Source organism: Schistocerca gregaria, chromosome 5 (genome assembly GCF_023897955.1).
Source record: "Schistocerca gregaria isolate iqSchGreg1 chromosome 5, iqSchGreg1.2, whole genome shotgun sequence".
NCBI lineage: Eukaryota > Metazoa > Arthropoda > Insecta > Orthoptera > Acrididae > Schistocerca > Schistocerca gregaria.
This window is the reverse complement of record NC_064924.1, coordinates 283,449,664-283,467,413: the sequence shown is the minus strand read 5'-3', so window position 1 is coordinate 283,467,413 and position 17,750 is coordinate 283,449,664.

Below are 17,750 nucleotides of genomic sequence, written 5' to 3'. Positions count from 1 at the left end.
CCCCGCTATCTCTCTCCCCACATCCACCACTGCTGGCGGCTCACCTCCAACTGCGCAATGCTACGCGCCGCTAACAGCTACAATGGCGAGTATTACAACAATGCCAACCAGCCACAGACTGCACACAGAACAACCAGTGATTTTCATACAGAGGTGGTGTTACAAATTGGAATGATAGAGAATTGTGAAGGTGGTTCGATAAACCCTCTGCCACACACTTAAATGTGATTTGCAGAGTATCCATGTAGATGTAAATGTAGAGTTTGATGTTTTTCGCCACAATGGAAAACATTTCCTTTCTCAGCTGTCACCAAAGATTAGATTGACGCACCAGGAGGAATGTAAGCTTATCCACGTTATGATGCACTCAAGGCAGTTACTAACTAGGAGCCCAGTTTACGTTAGGTATGCGCCGGCCGCTATGGCTGAGCGGTTCTAGGCGCTTCAGTCCGGAACCGCGCTGCTAAAACGGTCGCAGGTTCGAATCCTGCCTCGGGCATGGCTGTGCGTGATGTCCTTAGGTTAGTTAGGTTTAAGTTGTTCTAAGTCTAGGGGACTGATGACCTCAGATGTCAAGTCCCATAGTGCTGAGAGCCATTTTTTTTAGGTTAGGTATGACCAGGGACGATGCTGGATACCAGCCAGACTTCTTGGATGATTACAGCAATGATTGTTGGAAAATGAGGTTACGGATGATTGCAGGAATGATTGCTGGAAGGCATCAGCATTCGAGACGTGACCTTCCGATGTGCTGCCTTCGCAAACGACGTGGTGCGGTGGAGCGACGAAATCCGAGCGACGCTTCAGTGGTTGTGCCGCTACGGCGCGGTATCGGGCAGCGTCGTCAACATGTGCCTTCCACACCAGACAGCGATTCCCTTCCAAAAGGTTCTCTCACTGAAAGCACTACGGGTGCAGTTCTCCGGTGCAGTTCACCAAACTGCGACAGCCACATACGGACAATTTGTGAGTGCAGATCATGTGTTCAAAGTTCGCTACACTACTTTAACGAAGCCTCCACTGGCAGGGGGCCTGGGGTTGAATCGCGTCCACAACCGCGCGCGGGCATTGTACCTGCGGACGATGCGGCTCGCATGGACCGCGACCAACAACAATTTGACGGGGATGCTGCTACAGATCGTCGCGGCGCGATATCTTCGTCCACAGGTCGCCGTGGGCCACATAGCTCCGTCTCTTGCCCATATCCACGATTTTCTGGTCGAAATGAGCTACATGACCGAGGATCTGCCGGCGACGAGGACGCCGAGCACGAGAGATTACTACCGCATCTATCAGGCACGACAACCCCGTAACAACGTGGAACAGCAACATTCAACCTTCCGCTGGACCAGGGTGTGGCGAGCCGTCCACACCCCATACCTGCCCACTTATGCAAATTAGCCACACGCCAGCGCCTCCATTCCATCCATTTCACCGACGCCCCTTTGTATCCCTGCTGTGTCGTCGTCGATTTGGATGCGCACCGTCTGAAATGTGCTGTGACAGGCAGACGCTGGGATCTTGTACAACTATGCTGACGCTCCTGTTGCGACGACAGCCAGAGTCTGTCACTCCAGAGGAACTCCTACACCCAGATACCACTTACTTTCCCTCTACAAGAACGAACGCCGTCAACTGGCTGAAGGGCAATGTGCTGTATTACATTTTCCAAGCCGCGCCCGAAAAAGCTCTGGACTTGTGGGTCCACTTGACGACGACTCATGAGGCGTTCCGCCACCATGCATTGTACCGCACACGACTATCAAACTATTTAGGCGTATTATTCGAGGATCCTCCTGCACTTTGGGGCGTTCCGAGTACTATAAGGCACACTTAAAAATTATTCATGGCACACGATTGATCCTCAGAGCAAACAGTTTAGAGGGAGTCCCTCTTACATTTATTACTAGAAGACTACTCGGAAGTTTTTGGTGGCGGTAGTAGGATCCTGTTAAATATATACAAAAATAAATAAATATATGGGAAATAAATAGGTGAATTTGATCCAGTAAGGTGGTCTAGATGCTATCGAACCCCTTTCCTTTCGTTGGCGCTGGGAGGGCTGGAACGGGACCCTGAGGCCCGGCCTCGGAAGACGACCCCTGCCCTCTTTGCCTCCGACCCTTCTGCAGGCCCTTATGGGAGAAAAAAGAGGTCAGCGAGACACAATGTGAATCCTAAGGGCCCGGGTTCGATTCCCGGAAGGGTCGGAGATTTTCTCCACTCAGGGACTGGATGTTGTGTTGTCCTAATCATCATCATTTCATCCCCATTGACACGCAAGTTGCCGAAGTGGCATCAAATCGAAAGACTTGCACCCGGCGAACGGTCTACGAGACGGGAGGCCCTAGTCACACGACCAGGCCAGGTGGAGTACATAAGGAGAGTGAACAGCGTCCAATGTTAGCTGATCACTGTGAAGGACGTAGAGATACCGTGTACTCGTGTGAGACAGCGTTATGGGCAACTAACAGAGTTAAAAACGGCTGTCATGCTGGGTGTCTATTTGGCCTGATGGACGAACCGTGCAATATCCAGGTTTGTGGGGCATTCGAATGTAACAGAATCCTGATGATTGGTACCATGGGAACTTGAGGAGATGCACACTCGTCGTCAAGGTTCTGGTTGACCACATCTGACCACCACAAGGGAAGAGCGCCGTGTTGTGCACCAAGCACATTTTAATCCCTTCACATTTGCACGCTTGCTGTCCGAGAATAAGTAATGGATTCTCTGCAATTATTCCTTGTCATCCTACACCATTGATACACGGCAGCCCGACTGAGAATTTACCGACCCATGCTCAGGCAGCCATTAACACCACCACACAAATAGCTGCATTTGAAGTGGTATGTGTCGGAAAATCATTGAACTATGACGAATGGCACCACATTGCTTTCAGTGATGAATCGTGGGTCAACGCAACCCCAAATAACCATTGTCGACAAATATTGTGCTGACGTGGGGCGAGGTCTCATTCTTCCAATGTGTTGCAGCGGTTCAGAGGTGCCGTGGAATGGGAGCCATTGAGTATGACATCAGCCCACGGCTGGCCGAGTTTGTGGGAATTTTGATGTCACACTGGTACATTACGGACGTCCGGCGTCCTCATGTGTTACGTCTCGAGCGACAGTATTGTTTTGCTATTTTTCAACAGTATGGTGCTCGACCACACATGGCGCGTTATATTGAGATATTCCCATGGCCAGCTAGATACTTGGATCTGTCCCTCATAGAATATGTGTGTTGGTAGTTGATGGCTGGAGACACAACATCGTTGTAACAGGTAGTCTGCGAAAACTAGTTCATAGATTTTTGCCACCGATGAATCGTGTATAAGATTGGAATTAAGGCGTGAAAAACGTGCGATGAAGCAGTGAGACCGGTAGCCTCACATAATAAATAACATCGTAAAGACCGCTGTAGTTGTTCCAATTAATTACATTTGTGTGGGACCATCTTCAACTTCAACTGCGACCAACTGCGGTTAGCCAGGATATCAAGGACCAGCCTCAGGAGAGGATACAACGGCTTTATGACACATTTTCCAACCCTATCACTCAACGCATCCATTCCATATGAAGTGGAAATCATAATGATGAGAGGGCTCATACTGCCAGGTTCTATCTAAATTTGACTATAATCTGCCAATACTGTAATAATACACTCCTGGAAATGGAAAAAAGAACACATTGACACCGGTGTGTCACACCCACCATACTTGCTCCGGACACTGCGAGAGGGCTGTACAAGCAATGATCACACGCACGGCACAGCGGACACACCAGGAACCGCGGTGTTGGCCGTGGAATGGCGCTAGCTGCGCAGCATTTGTGCGCCGCCGCCGTCAGTGTCAGCCAGTTTGCCGTGGCATACGGAGCTCCATCGCAGTCTTTAACACTTGTAGCATGCCGCGACAGCGTGGACGTGAACCGTATGTGCAGTTGACGGACTTTGAGCGAGGGCGTATAGTGGGCATGCGGGAGGCCGGGTGGACGTACCGCCGAATTGCTCAACACCTGGGGCGTGAGGTCTCCACAGTACATCGATGTTGTCGCCAGTGGTCGGCGGAAGGTGCACGTGCCCGTCGACCTGGGACCGGACCGCAGCGACGCACGGATGCACGCCAAGACCGTAGGATCCTACGCAGTGCCGTAGGGGATCGCACCGCCACTTCCCACAAAATTAGGGACACTGTTGCTCCTGGGGTATCGGCGAGGACCATTCGCAACCGTCTCCATGAAGCTGGGCTACGGTCCCGCACACAGTTAGGCCGTCTTCCGCTCACGCCCCAACATCGTGCAGCCCGCCTCCAGTGGTGTCGCGACCGGCGTGAATGGAGGGACGAATGGAGACGTGTCGTCTTCAACGATGAGAGTCGCTTCTGCCTTGGTGCCAATGATGGTCGTATGCGTGTTTGGCGCCGTGCAGGTGAGCGCCACAATGAGGACTGCATACGACCGAGGCACACAGCGCCAACACCCGGCATCATGGTGTGGGGAGCGATCTCCTACACTGGCCGTACACCTCTGGTGATCGTCGAGGGGACACTGAATAGTGCATGGTACATCCAAACCGTCATCGAACCCATCGTTCTACCATTCCTAGACCGGCAAGGGAACTTGCTGTTCCAACAGGACAATGCACGTCCGCATGTATCCCGTGCCACCCAACGTGCTCTAGAAGGTGTAAGTCAACTACCCTGGCCAGCAAGATTTCCGGATCTGTCCCCCATTGAGCATGTTTGGGACTGGATGAAGCGTCGTCTCACGCGGTCTGCACGTCCAGCATGAACGCTGGTCCAACTGAGGCGCCAGGTGGAAATGGCATGGCAAGCCGTTCCACAGGACTACATCCAGCATCTCTATGATGGTCTCCATGGGAGAATAGCAGCCTGCATTGCTGCGAAAGGTGGATATACACTGTACTAGTGCCGACATTGTGCATGCTCTGTTGCCTGTGTCTATGTGCCTGTGGTTCTGTCAGTGTGATCATGTGATGTATCTGACCCCAGGAATGTGTCAATAAAGTTTCCCCTTCCTGGGACAATGAATTCATGGTGTTCTTATTTCAATTTCCAGGTGGGTAGTACGTATCTTCGCAACCCGTGAAGTTTCATCTTGTTTCCTCTCTCAGTCCGAGTGCTTCTCTGTTTTGTCAGTTAGTGAGTTTGTATCGTGTTCTCTGTGCCGGAAGTAAGTGCCAGCCCAGCATTTGCTTAAACGACTATGGAAAACCAGCTAAAATCCACACCGAGACTTGCTGGTGTACCACCCCGCAGTTGCTAATCTGCTGTATAGGATCGACCTGACTTGGCCCACTATCCAGACTCGCTAGCCAGTGCACTGTGCGTTATGCTACGTGAGCAAGTTATTTAGTTACATGGTGGATGACTCAGCTTAGCTCACTGTTGCACTCTCCATTCACTACTCAACGAAGTATTTATCCTTGAAAAACCATGTTGTAGAGAGTTTACTGTTTCTCTTATGTCATCATTAATGATTTATAGAGGGTGAACCCGAACTCAGGCATTCTTTCTCAGCATTTCCGTACAAGGCACCAATGGTTTGGTGGCTCGTTACAAAGTAATTGCATTTCTTATCACCACTTATTTATGTATGTGTATGGTACTGAAAATATTGGTACAATAGTGAACAAATCGACAATATACGCTGTTTGAAAATAAACTTGTTAAATTCGGTGCCTGTGCTTGCTACTGAGTACACTAATCCCAACATTCAGTACTGCTTGGCTCTGCCTCGGGACATTCGGTAGTGTTAATTCTATGTTTACAGTGGTTCACAGAAGTGTGGACTAAGTGCACCTCCTGTATTGATACGCTGCTTGCAATGGTAGGGCGACACAATGACGCAATGCTCAGCTGTTTATCTATCGATAACAACCACATCTCAGTATTTTTTTTCTCTAAACGTTTTTGTATTCGTCTGTACTTTGTATTGTCCGTTTTGGAGACTGCATATTACATGATTTTTTTTATTCTTTGATTGTATCTTCCCGGAAACATGGGTATATGGGGCAATCAAAAGAAAACGAGCCAGAAGGAAAAAATTAAGTCAGCTATTTATTCCAGAATGAGATTTTCACTCTGCGGCGGAGTGTGCGCAAATATGAAACTTCATGGCAGATTAGAACTGTGTGCTGGACCGAGTTCGAGTCTCGGCCCGGCACACAGTTTTAATCTGCCAGAAATTTCACATCAGCGCACACTCCGCTGCAGAGTGAAAATCTCATTCTGGAAACACCCCCCAGGCCGTGGCTAAGCTATGTCTCCGTAGTGTCCTTTCTTCCAGGAGTGCTAGTTCTGCAAGGTACGTAGAAAGGCTTCTGTAAAATTTGGAAAATGGGAGACGAGGTACTGTCAGAATAGAAGCTGTGAGGAAGGGTGGTGAGTTGTGCTTGGGTAGCTCAGGTGGTAGAGGAATTGCCCGCGAAAGGCAAAGGTCCCGAGATCGAGTCTCGATCCGTAACACAGTATTAATCTGCCAGAAAGCTTCAAGCTATTTATTATTTCAGCAGTAATCGCCGTTACTGTTAATTCATCCCGCTGTGAGGCACACTGGCCAGTGCCTTCATGGAAAAATGTTTGCGGCCGCCAACGAACCCATGATTTTACCCAGGCGTTCGAAGCAAATCGACGGCTCGAATGTCTTTCTTCAGGGCTCCAAAAACATGGAAATCGCATGGGGAGGAATCGGGGCTGTATAGTTAAGGGCTTCCCAGCGAAATTTCTGCGGTATAGTCGTAACAACAGGCATACGAGCTCCAGAAAAGTGATGACGACCTTTTCCTTTGACTGCTAGTGCCTACTGGTCTTGGACTTCTAGAACACGACGCACAATTAACGCACAGCGATACAAAAACACTTTGTAAAAGTTGAAGCACACCATCTAGTCCAAAACCCCATGGATGCCGGCCGCGGTGGTCTCGCGGTTCTAGGTGAGCAGTCCGGAACCGTGCGACTCCTACGGTCGCAGGTTCGAATCCTGCCACGGGCATGGATGTGTGTGATGTCCTTAGGTTAGTTAGGTTTAAGTAGTTCTAAGTTCTAGGGGACTGATGACCACATCAGTTGAGTCCCATAGTGCTCAGAGCCATTTGATCCATTTGAACCCCATGGATGTCGACACACAGCATCATTCTCTTGCAGGATAATGCTAGCCCACATGTTGCCACGGTCGTTTCGGCTACATTGTAGCAGATCTCCACCCATGATATTTCCAGATTTTTGGAGCCATGCATCAGACCTTCATTGTTGTCGATTTGCTTTAGAGGAAGAACTGCAAGCTACGGTACAGTTATGGTTCCGTAGGCAACCGCAAACACATGAAGACAATGACAGTATGCTCGTACAGTGGAATAAATAGATTACAAGTTATGGCGATTTCTTTTGAAATAATAAACAGTTTATTCAGGGTAGGAAAACGTATAAATAATGTTGCCATACTCAAATCGTCTTGTTATCCAGACCAACATAAAAAGCATTCTTCATAACAATTGTTATTGGCATGCTTAAAATCACAATGAACACAAGTGAAAGACAAAAAGAAACAGAAATTATTAAATCAATTGCCTCCAGCAATGGGTACAACCCTGCAATAATAGATAAACTAATCCATACAGTAAAATTAAATCAACCAAATGCTGAACAACCACCCACAAACAAGAAGACCACATTTATAACCGTGCCTTTCCTGGGGAAGATTTCTCACCAAATTGCCAACCTCTTCGACATACAATATAAAAATAAGTTTCTTCACCAACAACAAAATACAAAATAAAATCATACACAGCACCAAAACCACTATACAACAGTATCAAAAGTCAGGTGTGTACAAGCTCATTTGCAACTCATGTCCAAGCTTCTACATTGGACAGACTGGTAGAAGCTTCACAAGAAGATTTGAGGATCACATAGATGCATTCTGTCTTAACAACTGGAATAAGTCCAGCTTTGCCTCACATTTTGCCCAACACAATCACTCTGCAGACAACATAGAACAGAATCTCCTAATACTCCATTTTGCCAACAAAGGCACAATACTTGACCTTCTTGAAGATATTGAAATATTTATCTACACAAATACAGCACCTGACTATTTACTCAATGATCAAATTGAACTGAGAAACGAATTTTCCCTTCAGAATTTTGAAGATACTGGTTCAAAGCAATTAACCACTCAACGAACACTACACCGTCTCCCTCCCCCCCCCCCCCCCCAAACCTCTCCCCCCCTCCCTCTCGTTACATTCCAACTACACCGGTGCCAATGTAATATCCGACCACAGAATAAAATCTGTACTATATTTCTAAATGTTAAAGCCCTCTACTGCTAATATAAGTCAGTACTTTTATGCATATCACTTCTAGCTGGAACAAACAGAAGCTGCCTTTACCAATATTCCAGATCACTTTAATGTTAGAATAAAAATAAGTCAACCGTTAAAGAATTTTTGTTCATGTTTTTTTAAATATAAAGTGTACAACTTTAGTCCATTAGAATCACTATAACTGTAGTGTCACCGCCAGACAGCACACTTGCTAGGTGGTATCCTTTAAATCGGCCGCGGTCCGGTAGTATACGTCGGACCCGCGTGTCGCCACTATCAGTGATTGCAGACCGAGCGCCGCCACACGGCAGGTCTAGAGAGACTTCCTAGCACTTGCCCCAGTTGTACAACCGACTTTGCTAGCGATGGTTCACTGACTTCTACGCTCTCATTTGCCTAGACGATAGTTAGCATAGCCTTCAGCTATGTCATTTGCTACGACCTAGCAAGTCGCCATTATCAGTTATTATTGATATTGAATCATGTACCGTCAAGACCGACGTTCGTCATTAATGGATTAAAGTTAAGTATTCCACCAGCTATGTCCGTTTTTCTAAATTGTAATTTCCTTGTCCTGTTCCACACCACAAGCCAGCCTGCGTGAGCTAAAACGCGTGCCTTTCGGCCTCCCTTAGTAACTCGGTGTTGGCTCTCCTCCCAACCACAACAATCACTACTATACATATACCTTTAGCTAAAATAAACAGACTCTACTCTTGCTAATACCACAGATCATGTTAACATAACAACAGAAATAACTCAACAGTTCATCTGCAGGTTCGTTATGAATTTAAATTTAAATATGAAGGTGCTAGTCTAACAGACAGCTGCATCTCCCTGCAGATATAACAACTTTGTATCATTGATTCCTGGGTATTCATGTTAATGCCAATTACGTTTTAATGAAAAAAAAATGAGAAAATGCTGTAAACTGCCTATATTATACGTAATATACAAATATAAATAAGACATTTGATCACCTTCAGTTTGTTCTTGTACTAATTTATTTATTTTATTTTGTGCTCTCATGTTATCGCCAATTTGATTAAAATATTTGCCCTTCTATCGACTTTAATACAAGTAAAGAAGAACAAATTACATCTCTGTGTAAAGTAGGCCTGTGCCATATCTTTCTGTCAAGATCTTTGTTAGAAGCAACAGTTTTAAAACGCATGCTGGATGCTAGAAAAGTCTCGCTGTCAGAGTGTAAATTATTATAGTTTGTGTGAAAGTGTGTGGAGTGAAATAACATCTGGACATCAAAATGGAGGCAGAAAGATTGATACTAACCGAAAAAAGCCGCCTATACTGTCGCATTAATTAAACAACTAAATTTACATCCATATCGACAGATAACCTATAGTCATGGCTATACATTAAGGTGTGTTCCATATTTTTGTCATAGAGCCAGCACCCAGAATTGTGCTAGCGATAATGATGTAACTTCCTGAAGTCATCTGAAGATGAACCTGAAAAGGTTCGAAAACCGGTACATAGAATAAAACATAATTACTCAAAAAAGTGACTGGTTGCAGTTTTGTATAACTTGTGTACATTTAGTATAGAGTCACAGTTCTAAAATAACCGTAATAGATAACCACAAATCATAATTATGTGCAACTGGCCACCGGAGACATCGAGGCCCTTATACCAAAATATTCAGAAAACTTACCTGAATAATCTCAGAAATGTTGTCGGTGGAATTCTGGTTCACCGTCCTGACGAGCAGCAGATCTTTCTGTGCATGCTGCTGCTTTAGAACTACTATGTACTTCACTTTACCAGTCGACGACAGAATCACCATCAACGTCATTACGAGTACACGCTCCCACTCCATGAGAGGCTGGGGAGGATTTTCCCAAAAAATATGTGCAAGGCTGCACGACCACGAACTGTGCGCTTCCACCTCCTCTCTTGTTGACAGAAAAATGTTGTTGCTTGATCTTCAATCCGAAGATTGAGTTGATGTAGTACCTCACGCAGATCTACCTGTGCGAGCCTCTTCATTACTCCTGCAACCTACATCCGTTTGAACTTTCTTAAAGGATTCTAGTCTTGGTCTACTTTTAAATCTTTTGTTCACGTTCGTCTTACAACATCTTTCCAAGATACTGTCCATTTCGCTCAACTGCTCTTCAAAATACTTTGCCGTCTTTAACACAATTACAACATAAAGTTTTTATTTCTTCTCCCTGAAATTTAATCCCCTCTCCTTATTTGTCCTTGGTTTCTTTCACTGCTTAGTCAATATACAGATTGAATAACATCGTACATATGCTACAAATTTCTTATATACGTCTTCAGGCCTTTGTGGGCTTTGAGACTGAAGTTAAAATCTTCTGGGTTATTAGGCCGCATCATGTTTCTTCTAAAACGATCGAGGAAGTAAATATGCAGCTGCGGTGTGTGAGCGGCATAAACAACGCGCTCCAAGTCACCTCGGTGGACAATAATATTTTGGATAAATATTCCCCCTCTCTTGCTCTGTCCGTTTCGAATCTAGCCACTGATGACGACCAAACGATAGTGGTAGCAGGAATTTCAACCAATAAACCTTATCCAGCGTAAGTGTGCAGTAGTGCCTTTCTATCCAATGATGATGTGCTACCAATGGTATCCACAGTACATGAGCTACCAACGCCCCTTCTTCTGTATTAGCCTATGACTGTGGCCTGCCAATGGTAGCCATATGAATTTTAACCAATACTATCACTTCTCCAGCACGAACGCTTGAAACCTCCCCTTTATAAGAGGACGCGACCCTTGTGGCTGGTTCAAATGGCTCTGAGCACTGTGCGACTTAACTTCTGAGGTCATCAGTCGCCTAGAACTTAGAACTAATTAAACCTAACTAACCTAAGGACATCACAAACATCCATGTTCGAGGCAGGACTCGAACCTGCGACCGAAGCGGTCGGTCGGTTCCAGACTGTAGCGCCTAGAACCGCATGGCCACTCCGGCCGGCGCGACACTCGTCTCTGACAGTGTTCTAGCAGTACTGGACACCAGAAGATCCTGAGGAAGATACCAGCAGAGGGATCGAAACGTCGATCATTTTAGAAGAAACATGGCGCGGCCTAATAACACAGAAGATTTTAACTTCAGCTACAACCTTTCTTACTCCCTTCTCAGCCACTGCTTCCCTTTCGCGTCCTTCAACTCTCCCTGCTTCTGTACAGGTTGCAAATAACCATTGGTTCCCTGTATTTTATCCTTGTTAGCTTAATAATTTCAATTCCAGTCAACATTGCCAAAAGCTTTCACTCAATTTGCAGATGCTTTAAACCTAGGTCTGCCTTTCTTTGGCCTGTCTTCTAGCATAAGTCGTAAGGTAAGTATTTTTTCGCCTGTTCCCACATGTCTCCAGAACCCACACTGATCTTCCCCCTGGTTAGTTTCTACTTTTTCCATTCTTAAGCGAATAATTAGTGTCCGTAATTTGTTACCCGAAGTTATTAAACTCGGTAATACTCACACCTGTCAGCACCTGCTTTGTTTGTAATTGTAATTATTACATTCTTTTTGAAAAATGAGGATATTTCCTTCGGTAAATTCCACATCTGTAAACACCTTCTTTGTTTGGAATTGTAATTATTACATTCTTCATCAAGCCTGAGGATGGCTCTCCCAAAGATATTAGTAATTCTGAGTTTGTGATGACTAAAAAATTTGTATGCTAGAAGCCAATAAAAATATAAAAAAATAATAATTCTGAAGGAATGTCGTCTACTCCAGGGGTCACTTTTTGACTTAGATCGCTTAGTGCTTTGTCAAATTCTTCTCATAGTATCATACCTCTCATCTCATCTTCATCCAGTATCTCTTCCCCTTTTTATAATACCGCTTTCAAGTTGATACAGGTAAAAAAATTTTTCACCAAAAGGATTCGAACTAACATCTTCGTGTTGAACGTCGCTGCAGTAGTGCCATCTTCGATGCCGGAGGATGGTTCACTTGTTTTAGTTTTTGGTTTGATATCATCCTCTAGTCATGATGACAGATGCGGTTTAAATGATACCACAGGAGTACATAAAGGATTACAAAACTTGAGTGGACATTCATGTTGGACTGAAGGTGTAAAAACACAGATAATCACAAGTTCGAGTATATTAAATGATTCAAACTTCAAATAAAGTATTTTCATTATTTTTCAAAAAACAATTAAGCATTTATTTCCACAGTGCCACACAAAAAGCACGTCCAATTTTCATGAAAACAAATACAAAATAATTCTCACGAAATTGTTTGTTGCAAAGTACAAAGCAAAATCGAACATCACTGAGGTGTGGACGTATGTGAACATCACACTCTTTTAAAGCTTCAAGTACTTATTAAAATACATCTGACTAGTACCACAGTTTAAAATTAGGCCTCATTAAAGTACAAAATAAACTGTCCCCATAGCAAAAAGGCATGATATGGCAACACTGATTTGTAGATGAAGATGTTACTCTTCTTGCTCTGGAAATGAAAGGTAACTTGACTTGGCGCCATGTCATAAGCTCCCGCCCGAGTCTTTACTGTCCGGACGGAGTACAGAACCTTAAACGACAATGATTGTTATGGCGGTCTGGGTCATATTTTTGTAAACAAAGTAGTTTGGTCAAAAAGTGTGCATAAAAAATCAGCATATCGTGCAGAAGATCAGCGTCACGTGGTGCAATTAGCAAAATCACGTAATCTTAACAGTAGATGATGGGTACAACTTACAAAATCTTTCCTTCGTGATACTTCAGTGGCTGCCACTTTTTCTTGGACTTAATCTCATTTCTCGGAACACTTGTCTAGTAATACAGTAGACTTCCAAACAAGGTTTCTCACGATATCATGCTGCCAATAACTCCACTCTGTTTCAGATCTTCTGACGAAATTAGCCTGCAATTGTGGGCGCTTATAGAGGATGGAACACTAGTTCTATAATATGCTAAGCATTCACCTACTGTCAGTCGACAGATTAGAGAAGTGAAAGTCGGATCATCACGTAGTATCGATGCTCTCCCGAAAGCCTGCACATAATGTAGTGAACTGGTACAAGCAAATCCCATAGTGCAGTAATCAGCGTCAGTGAGGAAAAAATCTAATAATATACTTTTGGAGAATAGCACTGTATGGAAATGAAGCGTGGGCTGTAGGAAAACTGGAAAAGAATAAAATCGAAGCATTTTAGGTGTGGCACTAGAGGAGTTGAAAAGCGGGTGAACTCACAAGAAGTGAGGTATTTCTCCACAGAACAGGCAACAAAGGAATCTGTAGAAAACACTGCAAAGAAGTGGCAGTACAGTAAGACACGTGCAAAGGTATTGGAGTAATTTCCATAGTCGTGCTGTGGACGATAAAAACTGTTGGGGAAGACAGAGATTGGAATACATCGAATGAAAAATTGAGGACCCGAGGATGAAGAGGTTGGCACAAGAAAGGAAGTCGTGACGGATCGCATTATACCAATGAGAATATTGATGGCCCAACAAAGCTGACGTGATTATAGAATCACTATAAATAGATTTCGCAGGGACGGCTATCAGTCATAATTTTTTATTATTCTGCTTAAAGTACTTTATTTGTGCATCATTTCTCGACATATGATGTCATCGTCCGGAAACTATGGCTGCACATAAACTCTTAATTTAAATATACATAGTTTGACGGCAGAAATTGATTTTTTCAGCGCCTGCTATCGAACTATTCATCGGACCTGTGTGTCCTTCTTCCATCATAGTCGCAGTGTTGTTCACTGTAGTTTCATGAAATATACTAGCAGCCACTGTACTTCACCAGAGTGCAGACAGTTGACAACATAGTGCAAAGAGCCAAAGTGTTGGAAAGACAGCCATTTCCGATGAACAGAAAAATCCACAGCACACGCTGAGACTGAAAGCTAATAAATAAATAAAAGGATAAAAAGATACTGTACTAAAACACGTGTATATTTAAGTTAAATGCTTTTGTATTGCTATATGTTCCTGGAGATAATGTCATACTTCGAAACTTGTAAGGTAATTAATTTAGTGGGATACTGAATAACTGCGACAATAAATCCTGTTTTTAAAATTTAATTGGCAATTGCAATCGAGCAACAGCCAATATGGCTATAAACTGTTTCCTGCAGTAATGTTTTCGAAATACTTCATATCTCTTAAATATTGCCAATTGATTTTTATTAAATGTCAGCACAGACGACCGTAATTTATGTTGCAACTCACGGATTTTGTTTAGTAATCGTGTCCTGGACGCCAACAGCATTGAGAATATGAAGTAGGTGTTCCATCGTCCATTTCGGCCAACACTGACATCTTTTTAGGACACAGTGATTCACACTCAGATTGTCCCGCGCTACAATTCACATTGTTGGAGGTACAGCTACGGAAGAACTCTGGAGCAGGCAAGCAAAGAGAAACCCGCTTTAAGATACCGCCAGCTTCTTTTGATGCCGGTCAGACCTTCCATACAAGTTTATAGTTTTTGCTCAAATGAGATTGCGTGAAAGTGGATTTTTCGCTGCTTGTGAATATTACACATGTATACAGTGTGAAACAAAAATCATAGAAGTGACGTGTCGACAACGGATAGACATGGCGCAAGTACCAAAAGAGCAGTACAAAAATATTATGTAGTATGCGTATATGCCACCTGGGAATACAAACGTTATTCTAAAATGCATACATATAGGAGTGACACCAAGATTAACCAGTAAAAAAGTAGTCTAACAAGTGTTTCATTGCACCACTCAGGTTCTTCATTCCTGGTGATCGTACACAAAGCACTCAGAATTCACTTGTTTCTGATGTAGTCTTCTCTCCAGAGAGAATTTTTTGTCTAAGAGATTTTTGCGACTCAGTGTTTGTTGACAATAAACGTGAAGTGACAGTGGAAAAGAGCTGAATGAAAAAAAGATAGAGAGAGAGAGACAGAAGGAGAAGAGAGAGAAAAAGAATGTGTGTGTATGTAAGATAAAGAGGGGATGCTAGAGAGTGAGAGAAGGAAGGATGGACAAAAAAGGAGTAGGAGGGAGGGGCACATTTGTCGCTTTTCCTTTACTATTGTTGACTTTTTTTGGACTGTAATAATTAGGTACTTTGAAAGTGTTTGAAGGTACAACGGATGAAAATGTAACTTTCTAGCAGCAGCTGATGCCCATTGTCGTCTAAGGCACATACCAGCGGCTTATTCATGATGCTGTTGCCAACATTATCGATTTTGTTGAAAGGAACGTTGCCCCAACTAGTCATAGCATTGTCCAGTTGAGTAAATCAGCTGCAGTTCAGTAATACTGTGTATTTTATGTTTGTCTGCCACAGTTGCAGAATTTCATTTTCTGAAACTTTCAGTGTCCAAGGAAAGTTAAAGTCACTTCATCCAGATGGGCGAAAATACCATTATTTCTCATCAATTCCAACTCTTATAATTTTTGTCAAGGATGCCCTATTGTATCTTAGCTTGACCTATGTCACCTGGTCGCTTTAATCACAGATCATTAGGAGAACTGACGACATAACCTTTCAAATGGTATGCATAAGCCTTCTCAGATTAATTTTCCCAGTTTCTTTAAAACATGTGATACGTTCCTTTTTTTCATTTTCGAGTGGCTGTTTAACCTTAATTGTGTTCGTTACAACATTATGCATTTGGACTGTGACTGAAAGCTTTAAGTGTTGTGCAGTATTATTTCACAGTTCTGGGAGTGTGTTGTGATCAGCGAAAACTTCCAGATGCCGCAGTAGCTCCATCGTTCATGCTTCTTTTTTTCCGCTTCAGAGGCTGCATTTAGTTTTCCTCTGGTTGCCATTGTTAGTCTTTGGTGTTTTATCTTACCATCCATTGCTCTGCACGCCTGTGAACTTGTACAACAACGCGCTATCATTACCATAAGATTTCGCACTATGATCATCATGATTGTCATCATCGTAATGAAAATCATTATCAGCAATGGAGTACCTCAAGAATCCGATATATTGCTCAAGGCAACGTTGACGTGACAAGTTGGCATCTTGTCCTCTTTAGTCATTCACTGCTGTTGTCATGACAAATTTATGAAACTCTGCGGTTTGTAAATTTAATAATAGTAATGATAATACTAATAATATAATGTAATAGTCCAATCGTGAATTAGGTGTCAGAATTAATCTAGGCGTGTCAACTGTGGGCAATAATAGTGGAAGTTCTCGATGTCACAATTCAGTTAGAAAGCAGATTTCCTTTCTAATGTGCTTTACATTTTTGTATGCCATATTTTCGTCATAGAGTGGTCCGCATCATGCGGTATCAGCAAGGAAACTGTGGTACACACCAAGCATATCAAAGCGTGTCTACCTACGTAGTCCCACATGGAGCTTCTCTAGAGAATTAAGAAAGTTGCCATGTGTCAGTTCTAGGGAACATGTTACGTAAGATTCTCTAGTTACAAGATCTGGATGAACCTAAACTAAGGTAAGTTAGTCATTACAGGCCATTTGAGAAGATGTTCAATAACAAAATACTAGAGTGCTTGCTTTTTGATTTGCCGTTCCTTGTCTGTGGAGCTTCAATAGCTTGAAACACTGCAGCAAATAGTTTTTTGACTGTGTATACAAGGCATTAAAGAGCACGATTTTTGTTGACAAGTTTTACATACTTGAGAAGGGCAAAGGCAATTTGACCAATGGTAAAAGCTATTATATGTACACAAACATCAGTGATGAACCAGAAGTACCGAAAACAGATGGGTGTGGTTCTTGCATTGTGGAGGTATTCTACTGTTAGCACGGTTAGCACGCCCTATTGTCCAATTCGCTGTCGTTTGAACCTGCCCAAATATGTACACCGCAGCTGTCCTTTGCAATGTTTATTTTCGTTGCCGAAACGTAAGTAGGTGTAGTAGATCTGCCTGGCTGGATTCCCTCGGCGTTCATGTAAGGTACACAGGTGTTCAGTTTTCGGAGATATCGTGACCACTGCAGTGGCGTCGCTATGATCTGAAACCATTTTCATTTGAATCTGCTTCAAAACAGGGAATGTGACTTTTTTACAATGAAAAGTACTTTAATTTAAGCAGTTCTCTTCTGACCATGAATGTTAGTGATGACGGGCAGAGTAAAGTAGTGCAAGTTTCTTTCTGGACACTGTGTACTGCGGTACAATAAATACAAATTTAGTACATTAGAAATTTTTGATGATAAGTGGGTTACCTTTTTGTAACAACGACATAATAATATTAAATGTTGTCTCCAGAATGATATCGATTTCAGTTGTCTACGACACTCCATTCCTAAAATGAGATTCTTGCATGACTTCATTTCTGAAATACCGATTCTAAAATGAGCCACGAGAGGTTTGTGCATCCTCTTACATCTTGCATCGTAGTAACTCTACACTCTGATCATAGATTGACTGCAGTAATACACTTTGTTGTCATGTATCATTTTCC